Source organism: Nicotiana attenuata, chromosome 3 (genome assembly GCF_001879085.1).
Source record: "Nicotiana attenuata strain UT chromosome 3, NIATTr2, whole genome shotgun sequence".
Lineage (NCBI taxonomy): Eukaryota > Viridiplantae > Streptophyta > Magnoliopsida > Solanales > Solanaceae > Nicotiana > Nicotiana attenuata.
In genome coordinates, this window is record NC_031991.1 from 24,123,442 (window position 1) to 24,146,304 (window position 22,863).

Sequence of the window (22,863 nt, forward strand, 5' to 3'; positions counted from 1 at the left end):
TTGGGGGGGGGGGGGGGAATTCTCTGCTCACAGTGAGATGTATGTGATGGTTACCTCTAAAAGAGGGGAGAAATGCAAATCCAGATTTACAAATAGTCACTGTTTGAAAAGTTATCGAAATTTAGCCCCTTTTCATAAATATAAATCTCAACAAAAACACTGTTCAAAATTCGGAGAATACTACTGCATAATATACTGGAATTCCAGCATAAGTACCCTGGAACTCCAGCATATTATACTGAAGTTCCAGTATAATATACAAGACTTCCAGCATAATATACTGGAGTTCCAGCATAAGTACCGTGGAACTCCAGCATATTATACTGGAGTTCCAGTATAATATACAGGACTTCCAGCATAATGTACTGGAGTTCCAGCATAAAACACCGGTCCAGCATAATATGGTGGAAGTTCATACACAGGTGCTCCAATCTCCAGTATATTATGCTGGAACTTTCCGCTTGTTGCAGTTACAGCATAATATGCTGGAAGTTCATACACAGGTGCACCGATCTCCAGTATATTATGCTGGAACTTTCCGTGTTGCAGCAAAATAGTGGCTATTTTTGAATGACTTTGCAAATGCTAGCTATTTTTCAATGACCAGTCCGAAAACTGGCTAGCCGGTGCTATTTTTACCTAAAAGGGTTCAATTTTCTTTGGTTTTTTGTTTTTTACTTTTAGCCCACGTCAGAAACTATTTACATTTAGTAGCCCAAAAAGTATATAAAATTTGTATAATTTTTGTAAATAATATACATAATATATCTATTGAAAAATATATATTTTTCAGCTATTATTTTAGTAAAAAATCCTATCATGTATAGATCTTAGCCGAAGCCTACACAACGGAAAGAATGCGGAGGCCATTTATTAAATACTGCTACTTACGGGATGTTCTGCTAAGGCCCGCCCTTTGTACGGCAACACCGCTCAATTTTTCGCAAAACAACTCTATGAGGCTTATATAAGATGGACCTAAAATGGCTTTTGAAAGCTCTAAGACAAATGGACCTATCTTGGTCTAAGACGGGCCGAGAGGAAATCTAATATGAGATGGACTGAAATTGGCATTGGGAAATTTAGGGAGAAATTCAAAAATAGCCAGATTTACAAGTGGTCGTTTAAAAATAGTCCAGTTTCAAAAGTAATCGAAATTTAGCCATTTTTCATCTAAAGATAAATCTGAACGAAAGCACTGTTCAAAATCCGAAAAAATACTTCAGCATAATATACTGGAGTTCTAGTATATTATACAGGAACTCCAGTCTAATATACTGGAGTTCCAGTATAATATACCGGTCCAGTATAATATACTAGAGTTTGGAGCATCGGTGCTCCAGTCTCCAGTATATTATACTGGAGGCAGCAAAGTATATCGGTCCAGCATAATATGGTGGAAGTTCATACACATGTGCATCGTACTCCAGTATATTATGCTAGACCGGTCTCTGTTGCAGAAAAATAGTGGCTACTTTTCATTGACTTGGTAAATGTTGCTATTTTTGAATGACCAGTCCGAAAACTGGCTAGACCGTGCTATTTTTACGGAAATTTAACATCAACAAAGAAATAGTAGAAATGACACCACGTAGCCATTTTAAAGGGTTGTTGTTTAGGAATTAGTCAGTACATCCCGAATTTCAGTTTTTCAGTTCAAATTTTTAGGACAAAAATGTTCTTAGTTGTCCTGAAGTTAAGATTTTTAATTTAAGAATTCAGGACAAAATTATTACTGACTAATCACTAAATAGCATCCTTGGAAATGGCTATTTGTGCACTTGACTCTTCGGCCATTAATATTTTAGTATCAGTATTTGAAAATATTGACATCGACATTCGAAATGCTAATAAAATATTTAAACCTTGATTGAACGATGTTTCAAGTAAAATAAGGATTTCACTTACAAATATTCAAATTCTCTTTCAAGTAAAATTCTAAACACGATTGTTTTGGGATATTATTCAATTCAATAAAGTACTATTTTAAATAGATCATTTGTTACATGTGTGTCCTTTAGTTATGTAGCAGACAATTTAGTGTATGGAGTCTTAGCTCAAGCACAGAAGTTTAAATTGTCGGTTCTCATAATTAATAAACTATGTTCACAATCGAAGATATTGTTCAGCAAAATATCTTGATAGTTGTAGCACAAGATTAAAGTATAATTTATCTTAATTATGGGAGTAGTTTTACTCCAACTTCTTGTGCTAGTTACCTAGTGTATATGGAATGGACCAAGTAGAGAAAATATATTTTTGTACTGAATATATATATATAAAATATTTTCTCTGATTCATTAAATAAGCTTATACTCCTAATCTTTATATAGTTATTATGATCAATGTGATTTGTTTATTGTTCTGATTTATCAAAAGGTACAACTCTATTCAGAGTTAGTGTATGCCTAATAGATTGGACAATAACGAATAGCATTTGCGAAATAATAATTAGTTGATAGAATCCGTGACTCGGCTTTGAGTTTGATGATACCCTTTTATGTAAGCTTGTAAGTGTTCATGTGAAAACCCGGCCGGTGAATTTTGTATCCGTCATATGAAATAGTTTAAGCGGAATTATAAAGGATTTAATTAGTTGATTAAATTAAATAATCGATGATTTAGTTTAATTAATTGGCATTTGTAATCTTAACATGGAGAGTTAAAATAAGTGTTAGTGAATTTCGAAATTCATATTGGGGAGTTCAATTGCAGTTTTTTAGTGGAATAAACTGCGATTAGTTATAGTAGAATTTAATCATCCGAATTTTGAATAAATTCTAGAATTCTTAGCCTCTTATTGTTTCTGTGGTTCCTGCTATACCAAGTAAAACCTAAGCAGACTTGGGTAAAAAGTGACTTGGGAGAAAAGTAATCTGTTTGAGTTATAGTAGGATTCTACTTAGACCAGCAGAATCCTACACGATTTTTAGCCTCTTTTTTGGCTTAATTTTGGGTATACAAATAGAAGACTAGTTTCACATAATAACTTACTCGTCAGAGTTGTATTATTTTCTACTCAAATAATTTCCTCCAAGGTCTTACGAGGAGCATAGAAGAAGGCTACAGCCCTGGATTCTTGCTATATGAAGGACATGTGCAACGTTTCGAGAAGTTAGTGCTTCTAATCTCCGTAATGAAATCATTGTCTTGTTTATATTTTGTGATACATGAGTTTTATGCTTGCTTTCGATGCGCATGTTCTAACACTTGGTATCAGACGTTGTCTTACATCTAACTAGATAATGTAATACAGCATAAATAGAGTAACATTAAAACGTGTTGTTAAATTATACATGTTTGTTGTGTTAATTCTATGAAAATCATGATTGTTCTAAGTACTATATTGAGTTCTGAAATCATGGATTAACATACATAAGTATGAATAATGGTGTTCCATTTCATGAAAATAGTGTTGTTTTTCCCGTGCTTGTTGTGTTTATTCCATGAAAACAATGCTATTTTTTATAATAACGAGACTGTTATAATAATACTTTGAGTTTTGAAATCATGGATTAACATACATAAGTATGATATGTGATATGAGCGAGTCAAAATACTAAGAACCCAAATTCCAAAAATTGATTTTTGCAAATAGGTCGTGATTTTGGAATTCTGAAATTATGTCAAACTCCGATTAACCTCAAATTTGGTAGGTTCATCAAAAATGACCCAGTGAGAAATACTCATCAACGTTGTCGTTTAGATGGGTTTTTGGCTATTTTCTATAAATTATTTTAATAAAAGATTTTTTTTAATGAAAACTGTGGTGGTAGGGTTCAATCCCCATGGGTTAAAATCATGTTATACAGTAATATAATGAATTTATATGTTGACATAGGTCTTCTTCCACATCCCATAAATTTATTATAGATACTTGCTATAGTTTTGCCTCTAGTGGTTTGATAACTTGTATTAACTCTCCAACTGAGTTACATGTTGATTCAATGAAACTAGGGTTTATAAAAGTGATATTTACCTATCTTCAATTGACAGTTTACTCTCCACCTGAGTTGGTCCTGTTTTAATTTATGTGGTAAATATCTCACATAACTCATATATTTTGCATGAATAGTTAAGTTTCCCTATCGTATCTAACTGTTCATTGATCATAGTTATATGTGTTATGTGTTACTTTGAATTTTATTGTTCTTACTGCATAACTAATGATCTATGTAATATGAATATCTCTCATATTAACTATGTCTTCATTCAACCCACTCACCTCAATTTTAAACTAAAACAAGTTAGAAGGGCCGAATTACGTTGACTGAAAAAGGAACCTTGATATTGTCCTAACTGCTGAAGGCTAAAAATTCATAATTACTGAGGAGTGCCCAGAAAAACCTGATGAAAATGCTACTAATGATCAGGTTAAGGCCTATGATAAATGGGTTAAGGCTGATGAGATGCCGTGATGTTACATTCTAGCCTCTATGGCAAATGTTTTGCAACATCACCATCAGTCTATGGGGTATGCTTATGACATGCTCGTAAGTCTCAAAGAGATGTTCGGTGAGCAAAATCGAGCAGCTAAGAAGACAATCATGAAAGACCTTTTGAATATCAAGATGGCTGAAGGATCATCGGGTAGGGACCATATTCTTAAAATGATGGGTTTTCTGAATGAAGTAGAGGTCCTTGAAGTTGTGATTGATAAGGAATCTCAAGTTGAGATGGTCCTGCAGACTCTGCCTTATAGTATTCAACAATTCCGCTTGAACTATAATATGAAGAAAATGAATTTTTCACTAGCGAAATTGTTGAATGAATTGCAAGCGGCAGAATCTATTATCAAACAGCAAGCTCCGGTTGTAGAACTGAATGTTGAGAAAGCTTCAGTTTCTAAGCCAAGAGGCGAAAAGAAAAATAAGAAGGCTCACAAGTTTTTGGCACCTGGAGGTACGGCTGCTGGTGTGAAAAAGCCCAAAGGAAAGTGTTATCACTGCAAGCAACCTGAGCATCACAAAAAGCAAAGCCCTGCATATCTGGCAAAGTTGAATAAGCAAGGTAATTCAAATTTAAATGTCGTTGAAACTTGTTTAGCGGCTGTATCTACCATATTTTGGTGTGTAGATTTAGGAGCCACTAATCATATCTGCACTACTTTGTAGGGGTTTCTGGAAACGCGACAACTAAGTGAGAATGAAGTTTGCATATTTCAAGCCAATGGCGAGCCAGCACCAGCTTTAGCATTAGGAGATATCAGAGTTCCGTTTAATAGCGATAGAGTTTTAGTTTTAAAGGATATTCTCTATGCACCTTCTATTAGACGGAATTTTATTTCGATTGCGAAAATAATGGATGATGGTTATAACGTTTATTTTGCAAATAACTCTCATGTTATTAGTTTTAATAAACGTTTTATCTACACTGCTGCTAGAGTACATGACCTTTTTATTCTTGATATATCTCCTTGTGTGCTACAACTAAAAGAATTAAATAATATTAATCTGCAACATAAAAGAAAATGTATTTCTGAATTGAGCTAGCCAAACTTATTTATGGAACTAACGTCTAGGTCATATAAATCAAAATAAGATTTCAAGGTTGGTTTCAGATGGACCTTTGAGTTCATTGAAAGTGGAGGCACTACCAACATGTGAATCCTGTTTAGAAGGTAAAATGACCATGAGACATTTCCCCTCAAAAGGAAATAGAGCTAGCGATAAGTTAGAATTGATTCATTCTGATTTGTGTGGCCCTATAATATACAAGCAAGAGGTGTTTTGAGTATGTTATGACTTTACAAATGATTACTCAAAATATGGATACATTTATCTATTGGACCGTAAGTCCGAATGCTTTCAGAAGGAAATGGAGAAACGACATGATAAACATATCAAATCATTGCGATCTGACCATGGTGGTGAATACTTTTCTGCGAAATTCATTAAATACTTATCATATTGTGGAATTATATCTCAATTATCTGCCCCAGGAACACCACAACAAAATGGTGTGAAGAAAGAAGAAATTAGACCCTTATGGAAATGGTTAGATCAATGTTAAGTTATTCCGATTTGCCTTCCTCTTTTTGGGGATATGCTTTAGAAACAATAAATTTTATTATGAATTTGGTTCCTTCATAGTCAGTACCTTCAACCCCAGCGAATTATGGACTGGGCGCAAGCCCAGTTTACGGCACATTCGGATTTGGGTTTGTCCAGCACATGTGCTGAAAGAAAAAGTGGATAAATTAGAATCAAGGATAAAAGTGTGTTTTTATTGGATATATAAAGGGAACGAAAGGAGGTTTATTTTATTGTCCCAACGAAAAGAAAGTAATTGTTGCGATAAATGCCAAATTTGTATAAGAGGACTATTTAATGAACCATATTCCTAGAAGTAAACTAGTCTACAGGAATAAGTAATGGAGTAACTAATGACTCATCTCTGGAACGTATCCCGGAAGACAATATTGACATACCACTGTGATGGATTTATAGAACCTTAGCTTCATATTTTGATGATCTAACAAATTTACTGTCAACGAACCAGATAAGGAACCTGATACACTTGGTACACAACTTAATCAACGGATTCAAGCTTATGTGAGTTGCTATGATTTCAGAAGATAAAGAATCAACACAGAGACCTGATCCCCTTAGGTTGTCCTGACAACAGTACGAAGCCAACTCTCTACAGCTGGAAAATGACTGCCTGCACTGAACACGCAAACAGTGCAGCATGGTGCATCAGTCACTTCTCATTGGGAAAGAACTTGTACCAACCAAGTGACTACATCCTTCAAGTGATGTCATCCAAGTTGTATTAACAATTAACATCACAACAAACATCACTTGAATACTTGAGAATTCATTCAAGCATTCTAAGCATCTGACAATCAAGCATTCAATTCTCAAGTGCATCAAGAACAAAGTACAACACTACTACGGACCAGTTCCTATAACGTGTCCCTTGTATGTCCTAAGTTGAGTTGTAACTTTGTAATTGTTCTTCATTTTAACTCCTACTTTGCTTATCTAGAATCTTTATTTGGAACCCTTTGTGAACCATAAACCTTTAGTGTTTGTGTCGTGACTAGAATTAGTCACAAGTTGAAGTCTTTGTAATAGGTGTATTGCAAAGTGGCCTGTAATAGGTGTGTTACAAGTTAGTAAGGGATTAAGAGTTTAATTCCTAGGTTGCATAGGTTGTAATCTAAAGATTGCTCATAGTGAAGTTGAAATCCTACCAATGTAGGTCGTAGTTTTTTTATCCCCTTGAGCAGAGATTTTTTCACGTAAAAGTTCTATGTTCCATTTACTTACTGTTGCATTAGCCTTATATGTGGAAACCTATATAGGAATAATTTGGTGGACTCATATATTCTATCAATTGGTATCAGAGCGGGTTCTTTCTATCAGGTTAACACCTAGAAAGGATCCTCATGGTTGCTCCACCAAAGTTCGAAGAGGGTTAGTCTACCTACAAACCACCTAGGTTAAACGGCCAATATTATGGGTGGTGGAAGACAAGGATGCATGACTTTATCATGGCAAAAGATTTCGAGCTATGGGATGTTATTATGTGTCACGACCCTAGTCCACCAACCGTGAACATGTCATGACGGCACCTGGTCCCCATGACCAGGTAAGCCTAACATTTGCGAAAATATAATAATTGCGGAAAAATAGAGAAAATCAAATCAAATATCTAAAGGAAACTGTACTGAATGCCACATGGCAAGTACAACTCAACATCACAAGTCTAAAATAATTTCCAAAACCCGAAAACTCACAAATCACAAGCTAAGGGATACATAAGAGGCTCTCACTCAAGAATATCTATACAAAGGAGAAATAGCTATACTTATTACAGAAAGCTGGAAAGGGACTCCTCGGTCTGCGGACGTAGCAGATATACCTCGAAGTCTCTACCGATATGCCTCCTTCCAAGGCTGACAGAACTGAGTGGGAGTACCTGTATCTGCACAACAAAAATGTGCAGAAGAGTAGCATGAGCACACCACGGCGGTGCCAAGTAAGTATCAAGACTAACCTCGGTGGAGTAGTGACGAGGAACAGTCAAGGCACCTACCGGTCAATAAACAGTATAATCATAGGAATAATGGAAATGACATATAAATATGTAAAGACTGCATGAATGACCAAGAATGCTACAATTCACAATAAGGGAAAAATACAACAAGTAACAACGAGAATATAATAAATGAGGATAGGAAATGACGGCAGAATCACAATCCAAATCCTAAGGTCACAACACAGCAATGGGAAAACAAGTCAATAACTCATATCCTACAATGATGTTCACAAAGGTCTTATCCAACTCTTTCCACAATTTCACCAAGTCTCGGACACACCACAACTCGCGAAGACCCAGCATCTGCAATCTAACAATTGGCATCCTGTGCCCCCTCTATCTCATGGTCATACCGACAACTAACTGGCTAACTAGGGCCACTCTCACAAATATAATGGATAAACGAGGGCGTACCTCCACCCTTAGCAAAATCAGGAGGAATTCACCTCTAATAGGGGTGTTCAGCTACGTGTATGCTTGTGCAGATGTTTCTAACAAAATTCTACCAGCTAGTAAACATGAAAAGGAGAACGGACCGCACGTACGATGTTTCCTCACAACCTCCAAGCGATAAAGCTCATACCGGTAAGCAACCCACAATCACATTATTAAACAAATAGGAATGCCTCCCCAGGCCGTCACAATTCTCTACAATCATCCCCTGACATAGCCCACCTTATTTCGCCACGTGTGAAATTAATAACATAATAAGCACCGCCGTATTTCGCCACACGTGCATCACAATGTTCCCACCTTATTCCGCCACATGCGCAACCCACATATAAGCATATAACATATCCCGCCTTATTACGCCGCATGTGCAAAACATCAATAACAACAATAGCACGGCAAAGACCTCGTGCAACCTTTCAACAACAACCGCACGGCAGAAACCTCGTGCATCACTATACCAACAACCGCACGGCAGAAACCTCGTGCATCACAATATCAACAACCGCACGGCAGAAACCTCGTGCATCACAATATCAACAACCGCACGGCAGAAACCTCGTGCATCACAATATCAACAAATGACAATATATACAGGAATAAAGCAAGAGAATCAACTCAAGAGATTCCGTTCACCAAAAGACGGTACAACTAACGTACAAGGAAATAACTGTAACAGGGAAATACTAAGCGCAATAAGGACAACTCAACAAGGGAGAAATAATACGAAACAACGATTCCATAATACTCAGTTCTACAACAAGGAAGTTAACATGGATCAGATAATTACAATTAAGGAGGTATCGACTAAACATAGGATATCTAACTTCTTCCCAATTAAGACCAATTAATTACACGAGAGATAGAAATAATGCTTTCCAGATAGAGACAAGCAGTTAGGAATGATAATGTGACTACAAAAGGGCAAATGTCTACAGTTAAACAAGTAAAAGTCATTTAGGCAACAAGAATAACCAAAAAGGGCAGATAAATTCCAAGTAAGTCGTGTAGAGGTGGAACTAATAACAGGGAACTCAATCGTATCAAGAACAACTTCATATTCGGTGATTACAAGTACCTAAGAGCCTAAAAGGGCAAATTTTTCCACAAATAAATCCGACTACGCACTCGTCACCTCGCGTACAGGGAATACAATCAACAAAGAAGACTCAAATCCTAAGGGGGAGTCCCCCACACAAGGTTAGGCAAGATACTTACCTCGAACCGGCTAAAATCGACTAGCAACCACGTACTTGCCACGAGTACTCGACTCCAAATGGACCAAATCTATTCAATTAAATCACACATTATAATTAACATCTCAAGCAACGGATTCTACTATTTAATTCAAAGCTAAAGCGCGAAATTAGGCAAAATGACCAAAATGCCCCTTAGGCCAACGTCTCGGGACCGGATAAATTTAGCATTTTCAGAACCCTCGTACTCTCACGAGTCTAACCATATAAAAATCTCTCAAATCGGAGGTCAAACACCCCCTCAAAACTCAATAATTCGGTCTATGAAGTTCTACCCATTTTTCATCAAAAATCTGAAATTAAAGGATGAAATTAAGAGGGGATTCATGGAAATTGGTCTAAATCGAGTGAGAAGCACTTATCCAAGTCGCCCAGGTGAAAATCCCTTCAAAAATCGCCAAGAGTCGAGCTCTAAAAGTCAAAATGTGATAAAAATGGTGAAACCCTCGAATTTGGGGTTTAATTCTGTCTGCCCAGCGATTTGTTCATCGCGATCGCGGAACAACGATCGCGATCACATAGAGGAAATTCGAGAAGGCCCAAAAATGTACATCGCAAACGCGGTGATGAGAACGCAAACGCGGAGAAGAGAAAAATAGTGCTTCGCGATCGCGGAAGCATGAACGCGAACGCGTTGAAGGAAAATATTGAGGTCCAGAAGTTGCTATACGGAACGCGTGAAAGCCTATGCGAATGCGAAGGGGAAATAAACTGGGCTTCGCAAACGCGATGAGACAGATGCGAATGCGAAGAAGGATTTCGAGGTGGTCTTCAACAATGCATCGCGATCGTGGGAGAATCTTCGCGATCGCGTAGAAGGATATCAGAAGCAGCAACAACAGCAGTTCAAAATAGGAGGAAAATGACTCGTTGAGCATCCGAAACACACCCGAGGCTCCCGGAACCCCGTCTAATCACACACACAAGTCATATAACCTAAATACATTCCGAACACGCTCCCAACCCCGAAATCACCTAACGGAGCTAATGGAACCATCGGATTTCCATTCCGAGGTCGTCTTCACACTGTTCTGATTACGGACCATTTATCAACTCTTAAGCTCTCATTTAGGACTAAATGTTCCAAAACTCTCCAAAACTCAACACCGAACGTCCCGGCAAACCAAAATAGCAGAAATGAACTTAGGGGAAACGGTTAATGGGGGATCGGGGAGTGAATTCTAAAAACGACCGGTCGGGTCGTTACATCATGTCCCTACAAAAAAGGTCGGAGATCCTGCTGTGACAGTGCCTAAGACGAGGAAATAATACAACGATGCTTACAGAAAGGTTGTGGAGAAAAATTTTCGTGCCAAGAAAATTTTGGTGTGTGGTATAGGTCCTGATGAATACAACAGGATTTTAGCTTTCAATCTGCCAAAGAGATATGGGAAGCTTTGCAAACAGCACATGAAGGAAGTACTCAAGTAAAGCAATGTAAGATTGACATGCTCAGCACTGAGTATGAGCTCTTCAGAATGAAGGACGATGAATCCATTCAATACATGCACACTCGATTCACTTCCATCATAAATGAGCTAAACTCGCTTGGTGAAATCATTCCTAGGAACAAGCTCGTGAGGAAAATTCTCAGTGTTTTGCCCAGTTCCTGGGAGAGTAAAGTGAATGCCATTACTGAAGCAAAGGATTTGCAGGAGCTGACTATAGATGAGCTGGTTGGGAATCTGAAAACCTATGAAATGAAGAAGAAGAAGGACAGTGAAAGAAGAGAACCAAAGAAGGAAAAGAACCTGGTACTCAAGACAGAAAGCAATGACTCAAGTGGCGACGATAGTGACATGGCTTACTTAACCAGAAGGTTTCAGAAAATGGTTCGAAGGAATGGAGGTATACCAAAGAGGGGTAGCTCTAGCAAGCCAAAGAATTATGACCTCTGTTATAAGTGTGGAAAGCCAGGGCATTTCATCAAAGATGTCCCTCTCCTAAAACAAGAACACTTCAATACAACTCTGACAAAGCAGCCAAGAGGAACCCGGTTCCTGATTAACGCTTCAAAAGAAAGAACGCCGCTGAAAATGTTGTGAAGCAAGCTCTTGCAGCATGAGGAGATTCTTCCAGCAAGTCTGAAGAAGAAGATTATGCAGGTGACAGCTCAATGATGGCAACTGAAAGTGAAGCAAATGAGTATGACTCAATATTTGCTTTGATGGCCCAATCAGATAATGATGATGAAGATGATGACAATGATGAGGTAAATTTTTTTGGGATGTTCAGAGAAATCTGAAGTCTTACTCTCCTAAAAAAACTCATGTCATTAGCTAACGTGTTAATTGATGCTTACCATAGTCTTGTAAATGATAACGATGCCTTAACTATGGAGTTAGGAGATGCTGAGCAAACTAGAGATGACTTGGTAGTTTGTGTGGTTGATTTGAGGGAAACTATAGATAATCTGGAAAACGAAAAGGAGGTTCTAACTGAGAAAATTACTAGTGTAGAACATGAAAGATATGATCTGATGCTAGTAGTAGTTGACCTAAAAGAAACCATTGTGAATTTCAGTAAAGAAAAAGATGACTTAGTGGAAAAAGTGGCTGTTATTGAGAAGGAGAGAGATGACCTCTTAGTGGTGACTGTAGACTTACAGGAAACAATAAAGGAACTCAAAGCTGAATGTAGGCCTGGGAATTCTGGAAAAGGAAAAGAAGTGGATAGTGAGGCACATATTAAACTTGAAAACGATTTAAATGCTGTAAAAACTAGTTTGTGTGCTGAACTAAAGAAAAATAGACAACTTCAAGCAGAAATGGAAAGAGTAAAAAGTGATCTTGAGAAGTCTCTTAAGTGGACCTGGTCCTCGGATGCTATTACTGCCATGTACGTTAACAATGGTGGAAACAGGCAGGGAATAGGGTTTCAAAGGTAGAGAACTCCTTATAACCCTCATAGCAAGTACGTCACTATGCCTGATAATTGGTTGTGTGCCGACTGTGGGAACAATGGGCATTTCAAAGAAAATTGCCAAGCCAGGGTTCAGTCTCTTCAAAAAAACAATGTTTTTGCTAAAGAGGACCAGGTGCCACCCATAAAACACGCATGCTACCTGCATGGACTAGAAGAGCACTTATTCATCCCTTTTCTTATTACAAGGGACCCAAACTTGTTTGGGTTCCTAAATCTAACTCTTGATTTCCTTGTGCATGGAACAGTGAAAGGAAGCAGTCAACAATGGTTCATGGACGGTGGATGCTCAAATCACATGACTAGGAATACCATGAAATTTCTTTCACTAAAAGCCCTGCAAGGAGGGAGTGTATCATTTGGAAATGGCAAAAAGGGGTACATTCTTGGTGTTTGAAAAATTGGAAAATCACTCACTCACTCAATCAAGAATTTGTACTATGTCAATGGTCTTAAGTACAGTCTCTTGAGTGTTTCTCAAATATGTGATAAAGGAAACAAGGTGGAGTTCTTATCACATATATGCACAGTTACAAATCTAGTAACTGGTGAAGTGGTACTTACGGCCAAAAGATACAAGAATATCTACGTTGCTAATTTCAAGTCCCTACAAAGTGGTGATCTGAGCTACTTGAAAGCAGCTGATGATGATGCTGAATTGTGGCACAGGAGGCTGGGCAAGCAAGCTTCTCTCTACTGAATAAACTGGTTCAGAAGGACTTGGTTTGTGGTCTGCCCAAGTCAAAGTTCAAAGAGCACAAAGTTTGTGATGCCTGCGCTAGAGGAAAGCATGTAAAATCCTCATTCAAGCCAAAGAAAGATGTTAGCACCTCAAAACCACTTGATCTTCTTCATATGGATCTATGTGGCCCTATGAGAGTGCAAAGCAGTGGAGGAAAAAGATACATTTTTGTGATGGTGGATGGCTATTCCAGATTCACTTGGACTCTGTTCCTTAGAACAAAAGATGAGAACTTTGAAGTTTTTGTAGTCTTTGTGAAGAAAATTCAAGTGAAGATGGAATCAAAAGTAGCATGCATTAGATCAGATCATAGAACAGAATTTGACAATGCTACGTTTGATGAATTCTGCAACGAGAATGGCATCACCCACAACTTCTCAGCCCCAAGAACTCCACAACAAAATGGAGTTATGGAAAGGAAGAACAGAACCCTTGAAGAAATGGCAAGAACAATGCTGATCGATAATGGGATTGCTAAGAACTTCTAGGTTGAAGCTATCGACACTGCCTGCTACTTGGTGAACAGGTGCATGATCAGGTCTCTCTTGAACAAAACTCCCTATGAGTTGCTGAATAAAAGGAATCCCAAGCTAACTCACTTAAGAACATTTGGTGCAAATGTTATGTTCTCAACAATGGAAAGGATCAGCTTGGAAAATTTGATGCCAATAGTGATGAAGGAATTTTTCGAAGGTACTCTTCTCAAAGTAAAGCCTACAAGGTATACAACAAGCGGACTCAGTGTGTTGAGGAGAGTATACACGTAATCTTTAACGAGTCCCAACTCTCCTGTGAGAAGAGCAAGAAGGATGATTAATATGGAGAGCCTCTGTTGGTTCCAGGAGAGGTCATTGATATGGCAAATGGAAAGGCAGATATGATGAGTCAAGTGAAGGAGACAGGTGAAGACAATGCAATCTCTTCCTCATCAGCCGGAGAGGAACCAAGTACTACAATTACAACCACCGAAGCTAAAGAAAGAGTGGTTGATGCAATTTAAAGTACTCCACAGGTAGCAGAAAGAAGGACACAAGGGAACCAGTCAGGCTTACCCAGCTCCTCCGCAAATAAAATTCAAGTGCCCAACTGGAAACACAAAAGCTCCCATCCTCTCGATAACATAATTACTCCTCTGGATTTAGGAGTCCAAACCGGATCAAAAGCAAAAAATTCACTTACCTTCTCAGCATTTCTCTCCCAAATAGAGCCCAAAAATATTAAGGAAGCCTTAAAAGATGCAGGCTCGATCACAGCCATGCAAGATGAGCTGCATCAATTTGAAATGAACAAAGTATGGCACCTGGTACCTAGACCCTCAGATCGGACCATCATAGGGACCAGGTAGGTATTCAGGAATAAGCTTGATGAACATGGAAACACTACAAGGAACAAGGCAAGGCTAGTGGTGCAAGGCCACAATCAGGAAGAAAGAATTGATTATGATGAGACTTTTGCTCTGGTTACTCGTATGGAAGCTATCAGAATCCTCATTACGGTTGTATCACATATGAAATTCACTCTGTTCCAAATGAATGTCAAAAGTGCATTTCTGAATGGTTTCCTCAAGAAAGAAGTCTATGTAAAGAAACCTCCAAGTTTTGAATGTCATAAACACCTAAATATGTGTTCAAATTGGACAAGGCACTGTATGGGTTGAAGCATGCTCCTCGAGCTTGGTATGAGAGGTTGTCAAAGTTTCTCTTAGAAAATGGTTTTGCAAGAGGAAAAATTGACAACACTTTGTTTCTGAAGAAACGAGGGAGGAACCTACTCATTGTTCAAGTATATGTAGACGATATCATTTTTGGGGAAACAGCTGATTCACTATGTGAGGAATTTGCAAAACTCGTGGGAAGTGAGTTTGAGATGAGCATGATGGGTGAGTTGAATTTCTTCTTGGGTCTTCAAGTGAAGTAGTCCACAAAGGGGACATTTATTAGTCAGCAAAAGTATATCAAGGAGCTTCTGAAGAGGTTTGACATGGAAACATCAAAAGTGATTGACACTCCCATTGCCACTGCTACTCGACTAGACATGGACGAATCTGGCTCTTCTGTGAATCAAACAATGTACAGAGGCATCATTGGATCTCTCCTTTATCTTACTGCAAGCAGGCCAGATATTGTTTTAAGTTATGTGCAAGGTTTAAGTCAAACCCCAAGGAATCTCATCTAAAGGCTGCCAAAAGAATCCTGAGATATCTTAAGGGAACACAAGACCTGGTTTTGTATTATCCATCAGGTGATAATTTTAACCTTATTGGGTATGCTGATGCTGATTATGCAGGTTATCTGGTGGACAGGAAAAGCACATATGGAATGGCTCACTTCTTGGGACCATGTCTTATCTCATGGTGCACAAGAAAACAAAATTCGGTAGCTCTTTCAACAACTGAAGCAGAATATGCTGCTGCAGCCTCCTGCTGTGCTCAGCTTTTATGGATCAAACAGCAGTTGGAAGACTTTGGAGTGTACACTGACTGTGTACCTCTTCTGTGTGATAACACAAGTGCACTCAACATGGCCAAAAATCCAGTCCAGCATAAAAGAACCAAGCACATTGATGTGAGACATCATTTTCTCAGAGAAAATATGGAAAAGGGGCTTATCTGTATGAAGTTTGCAGCACAGAAGACCAAATTGCAGATATCTTCACCAAAGCCCTGAGCAGAGAACGCTTTGAGAGAAACATGCTGGCACTGGGGCTAATAAAACCTAGTTGAGAACCTGATTCCTACCACATGGCTATGAAAATCACATACAGGTAAAATTAGCTAAAGTGTTTTCCGACCAAGTCTAATTCACTTCTATATCGTTACAGGTAGACACGCATGATGATTATAGAAGTAGCTGAGTCAATGCATGAGCAGTAAAAGACGGTTGAGCATTTTTTTAAAGACTGATCAGGAACCTGATTCTTGGGCCACAGGTTAGTAGTCTTTTGCTTTTCTCATACATATCTCAAAAGAAAACAAAAATAATTCCATGTCATCAACCTTTTCAGACTCTATATGTCACGTCTTTTCGTTCAAATCCTTTCACTTCCCTCTGAAATTTTGCATCTTCCCACACATCTACCGCCGTTTCAGAACCCGTTTCTCTTTCCTTCATAATTGCCATTCCCCTCATTATAACCTTCTCACTCCCAAAAAACTTGAACGACCATCTCTGTCTTCCTCAGTCTCTCTAGAACCTTCAAGAAAAATTCATCTACCATGGCTGAGGATAAAACAATCCCTCCTACCACTGAAGAGAGAAACCTCGAGTCTTCTCCTGTAGAAACCACACCAGTCATCCCTTCTTCCACCACTGTTCAAACAGAAAACCCTAAGCCCAGTTTCTCCTTCACCCTCCATCCCTTTCTCTACTCCCTCTAGCTCTACTCCTCCTCTAAGTGTTGAGAACTCAGACAACCCTAAGAATGAAAACATCTCTCCCTTGTTGCCCGAGTCACTCAAAGAACAGAAAAAAGATGACATTCCAGTTCCAGAGGAAAAGAGTAAGTCTCCATCGGCAGAAAAAGCTTTATCGATCAGTCCAGAAAGTGCTAAGGATTCTAAGGAAAGTTCTTATCAGTCTACAGGTACTCCTATCTCTTCTGCTGTTGCTCCTATTAAACCTCAAGAGAGGGATTCCATAGAAAATGTGTTGGCTATTGGTGCTGAGGGAATTATTGGGAAGGAAAACTCCACTATGCCTGAGTCTCAGGGGGAAGAGACTCAGTCCTTGGTGGGAGAAGGCGCAATGGTGCTTTTGGAACAGCCTGCACCAGAAGAGACTATTGGGACACCTCTTGATGAACCTGACCCCTATCCTGAGAAAACAGGTCATGAATCATCTTCCCAGGTCAGTTTCGACCATGCTCCTTCTCCTCACTTTGATGTTGAGCCCTTGGAAGTAGTGGCTCCCGTTATGAGGTCCAGTGATGAAGAAGATGAGGATGATATTGCTCTGAGTGTGTTCATTATCGCAAGAAGGCCAGTAGCAACTCCTAAACCCCCTCCTAAGCGACCTACCACAAGGTTCCAGAAGAAGGAGGCTCTTGAGTCTGCGCTAAAGAAGAGTAAGAGAAGTAACAGGAAGAAGAAGAAGAAAAGGCTGGTGAAGAATGGTGAAGTTGTTTGTGACAAGAATATCCTAGTTGTGGAAGTTGATAAGGAAGCCACAAAGGAACCAAGTTCCTTGATCAGGAGGTCTCAGAAAAGGAATCACTCTACTGAGAGTACTTCAAAAGAAGTTGTTGGAACACCCAGTGAAAAGTCAGTAAAAGATAGTGGCAAGTTGAAGGAAGTTGTGGTAGAAGAGTCTGTGTCTGATGAGGAAGTGCTAGTGAAATCTAGTGGGAAAGTTAAGTCCAGTGGAAAGTCTGTGAAAAGGAAATTGGAGGATGTGAAAGAACCCGGTTCTGTGAAGAAGGCAAAAAGTGGAAGTATATCTGGTAAAGAATGGTTGAGGTGTCAGAAAGTACTGTGGGGTCGTACTTTTGACCTTGAGATATTTGAGATGGTTGGAATGCGCCAAGTGCTTGAGATGGTTGAGTTTCAACAGTGGGGACACCTAGTCAAGGTGGATGTGCCCAAGGTATATGAGGAAGAGGTTCAAAGTTTCTATGTAGACCTCTTTACCGTTGAATCTGATCACATCTGCGCACTGGTAAATGGCGTAGACATTGTTATGGACTCTGCTGTATTAGGAAACATACTTAAAGTTCCTGCTGAAGGTCTGTCTTCTGTTAGAGGTGTCTGTAGTTCCGACTTTGGGCATGCTATAGTTAAGGAGAGTGTTGTGCAGCGGGGGGAAGAAGTGCATAAGAAAGCTTTGCTTCCTGTTTATTAGTTAATTTTTGAGTTGGTGAACAAGGTCCTGCTTCCTCGCGCTGAGAGGAGGTCCATCACATCTAAGGCTGATCTGTATCTGATGGAAGCACTGGATGAGTTTGAAACTGTTAATCTGCCAGCCATAATGATTGAGCATATGCAAAAGGTGGCAACTTTCAAAGATGGGAATCATGGCCTCCCCTATGGATTTCTCCTCACACGTGTCTTCAAGTTCTTTAAAGTGCCTTCGGGGCAGCCTAAGATGGGGACCAAGAAGCAGACTATCTCTAAAACTACTCTAGAGGAATGTGAGTGTATTGAAAAAATTAGAGGGGTAGGAATCACTTCAACCATCTCCCAGCTTATAAATGCTCAAAATAGTGCTACTGAAGAGATCAGAATATTGAAAGCAAGGAATGCCATATTAGAGACTCAGCTCAGTCAGGCCCAAGAGGCACCAGGGTCCTCCAGTTCTTCAAATGCAGAGGTTGCTCGTCTGACTAAGGAGAATGTTGATCTCAGGAAATAGTTGAGAACCTGAGGGAGAAACTGCTTGCTGAGCAAATGCCCGCCAGTGCTCAGATAGATCTAGTTCTCAGCACACTTGCTGCCTCTTCCAAGCCCTCTTCCTCTAGTGTCCCCTAGGCATATCTCTCAGTGACAGTGTCCAGTTTATCTCTCTTGACTGTGTTTTGATGATGTTGTGGTGTTTGTGTTTTTTTTGTTTGGTTTGTGGATGGAAATCATTAGTACGGCTTCCGTGTAAACAATCCAAATCTGCTTTTGATGTAAAGGCAAATGCTTATGTTTTTCATTGTTTAATGAAAACTCTCCTTCTTTTGCTGTAAATGCTTATGTGTTTCTGCTTCTCTTTTCTACCATGTTGTGTGCACATAAATGGCATGAGTTAACTGGGCTAGACTTCTTTATGCTATTTACTTGTTTGTGTGTTTTTAATGGTACCAAAAGGGGGAAGAGTAGATAAAATTGAAGGAGTTAAGAGAAGCAGGGACTGATTTAGGGGGAAGCACAAAGTCAGGGGGAACATGTGAAGTTCCTGTTACTTTATCTGGTTTTTGTTGATCTAAATATGATTATCAATTTTTAAGTTTGTCATCATCAAAAAGGGGAAAATTGATGGGTTTATAGTACCTTAGCTTCATGTTTTGATGATCTAACAAACTTACTGTTAAAGAACCAGATAAGGAACCTGATACACTTGGTACACAACTCAATCAATGGATTCAAGCTTATGTGAGTTGCTATGACTTCAGAAGATAAAGAATCAACACAGGGACCTGATCCCCTTAGGTTCTCCTGACAACAGTACGAAGTCAACTCTCTACAGCTGGAAAGTGACTGCCTACACTGAACACGCAAACAGTGCAACAGTCACTTCTCATTGGGAAAGACCTTGTACCAACCAAGTGACTACATCATTCAAGTGATGTCATCCAAGTTGTGTGAACAATAAACATTACAACAAAACATCACTTGAATACTTGAGAATTCATTCAAGCATTTTAAGCATCTGACAATCAAGCATTCAATTCTCAAGTGTGTCAAGAGCAAAGTACAACACTACTACGGACCAGTTCCTATAACGAGTCTCTTGTATGTCCTTAGTTGAGTTGTAACTTTGTAATTGTTCTTCATTGTAATTCCTACTTTGCTTATCTAGAAGCTTTATTTGGAACCCTTTGTAAACCATAAACCTTTAGTGTTTGTATCGTGACTAGAGTTAGTCATGAGTTGAAGTCTTTGTAATAGGTGTATTGCAAAGTGGATTGTTATAGGTGTATTACAAGTTAGTGAGGGATTAAGAGTTTAATTCCTAGGTTGCTTAGGTTGTAATCTAAAGAGTGCTCATAGTGAAGTTGAAATCCTACCAGTGTAGGTCGTGGTTTTTTAATCCCCTTGAGCAGGGATTTTTCCACGTAAAAGTTCCATGTTGCATTTACTTACTGTTGCATTAGCCTTATCTGTGGAAACCTATATAGGACATCGTCTCTATATAGTTTGGTGGACTCATATATTCTATCACACTGCATTATGGTAGTGGGAGAAATGTCAATAGGTAGCAGAATGCACAAGAGTAATTGCCTGACATATCACTACCCCAAAGTAGTGGGAGCAATGTTGAGCAACCTGAAATTGTTATGCAGCTTGCACTTCAGGTAGAAGTTAATGATATCCCAGTACCGCAAGGCGTGGAGGATGACATTGAGGTTTCATTTCCGAAAAATGATTTAACGGTTTAACAACAAAATCAAACAACACCTATAGTGACTAGTTGTAGTGGAAGAATTATTAAAAAACTCTCCAATTTGCTCTATTGGGAGAATCTTATGACAGAATCCCTAAAGAGCCTAATACAACTCTTAATTACGCCGAAGCATAACAAGATACAGACACTGAAAAATGGGTTACTGCTATGAAATCTAAAATAGAGTCCATGTACTCCAATCAAGTTTGGGACCTTGTAGAACCACCTACTTGAGTCAAACACATTGGTTGTAGATGGATCTATAAGAAAAAGAGAGGAATGGATGGAAAAGTGCAAACTTTTTAAAGCTAGGCTTGTTGTAAAAGGGTTTACTCAAAAAGAAGGGATCGATTATGAGGAAACCTTTTCGCCAGTAGCCATGCTTAAATCCATTAGGATTCTCTTATCCATTGCTGCTCATTACGATATGAGATTTGGCAAATAGATGTCAAGACGACTTTCCTTAATGGAAGTCTTGATGAATGCATCTATATGGCACAACCAGTTGGTTTCATAAAAAGTGGCAATAAGCACATATTGTGTAAATTAAAGAAATCCATTTATGGAATAAAACATGCTTCTAGAGCATGGAATACTTGTTTTGACACATCGATTTAAACTTTCGATTTTGATCAATGTGAAAACAAGTTTTGTGTCTATAAGAAGTGGGATGGAGATAAAGTTACATTTTTGGTTTTGTACGTAGATGATATCTTCCTCATAGGAAATAATGTGAGTATGTTGAATTCGGTAAAGGAGTGGTTGTCCTCGCATTTTGATATGAAGGACTTGGGACAAGCGGCACATATCCTTGGGATCAAGCTTATGCGAGACCGTAAGCGAAGGATATTAGGCTTATCCCAAGCTCTTTATATTGATACTATTCTCACCAGATTTAGCATGCAAGATTCCAAAAAAAACTTTCTTCCTTTTAGGCATGGAATCTCTCTATCAAAAGATCAATCCCCAAAAACGACTAATGAGATAGAAAAGATGAAGGCGGTTCCTTATGCTTTTGTTGTAGGGAGTCTCATGCATGTTATGCTATGTACTAGACCTTATATCTGCTTTGCTGTTGGAATGGTTAGAAGATTTCGATCTAATCCGAGATGAGAATACTGGACTGTTGTTAAACATATAATCAAGTACTTGAAAAAGACTAGGGATTATATGCTGGTTTATCACTCAAGTGATCTTACACCATTGGCTATACTGATTCATATTTTCAGTCAGATAGAGATTCTAGAAAATCTACCTTATGATATGTTTTTACCTTAGCAGGTGGAGCCATAAGTTGGAGGAGTATCAAGCAATCATGTGCTGTTTATTCCACCATAGAAGCCGAATATGTGGCTGCCTCTGAGGCAGCTAAAGAGGCTGTTTGGCTCGAAATTTTATTGATAGAGCTTAATGTAGTCCTTCGGTTCAAACACCAATTGTACTTTATTGTGACAATAGTGGTGAAGTTGCAAACTCGAAGAAACCAAGAATCCATAAAAAAGGTAAGCATATTGAGAATAAATATCATTTAATACGGGATATAACTCAGAGAGGTAATGCAATAGTGTTGAAGATTGCGTCAGAGAACAATTTGGCAGACCTGTTTACAAAGAGTTTGCCACAAAAAATTTTTGAGAAGCATGTAGAAGGAATGTGTATTAGAGTTGTAGACGCTTGGTTAAGAGTCTTAGTGGGAGATTGTTGGGATATACTATTAACCATGCGGTTTAGCTATAGTATTGTATTTCATTCTTTATGGAACAATTATTTATTTGATTTATCCAATTCAATAAAGTATTGTTTTAAATAGATCATTTGTTATATGTGTGTCCTTTAGTTATGTAGCAAACAATTTAGTGTATGGAGTCTTAGCTCATGCACAGAAGATTAAATTGTCTGTTCTCATAATTAATAAACTATGTTCACGATCGAAGATATTGTTGGGAAAAATATCTTGATGATTGTAGCACAAGATTAAAGTATAATTTATCTTGATTATGGGAGTGGTTTTACTTCATCTTCTTGTACTAGTATACTTAGTGTATATGGAACAGACCAAATAGAGAAAAGATATTTTTGTACTGAATATATATAAAATATTGTCTCTCATTCATTAAATGAGCTTATACTCCTAATCTTGATATAGTTATTATAATCAATGTGATTCAATTATTGTTTTGATTTATCAAGAGGTACAACTCTATTAAGCGTTAGTGTATGTCTAATAGATTGGATAATAACGAATAATATTTGTAAAATAATAATTAGTTGATAGAATCTGTAACTCGGCTTTGAGTTTGATGATACCCCTTTATGTAAGCTTATAATTTTATGTGAAAACTCGGCCGATGGATTTTGTATCCGT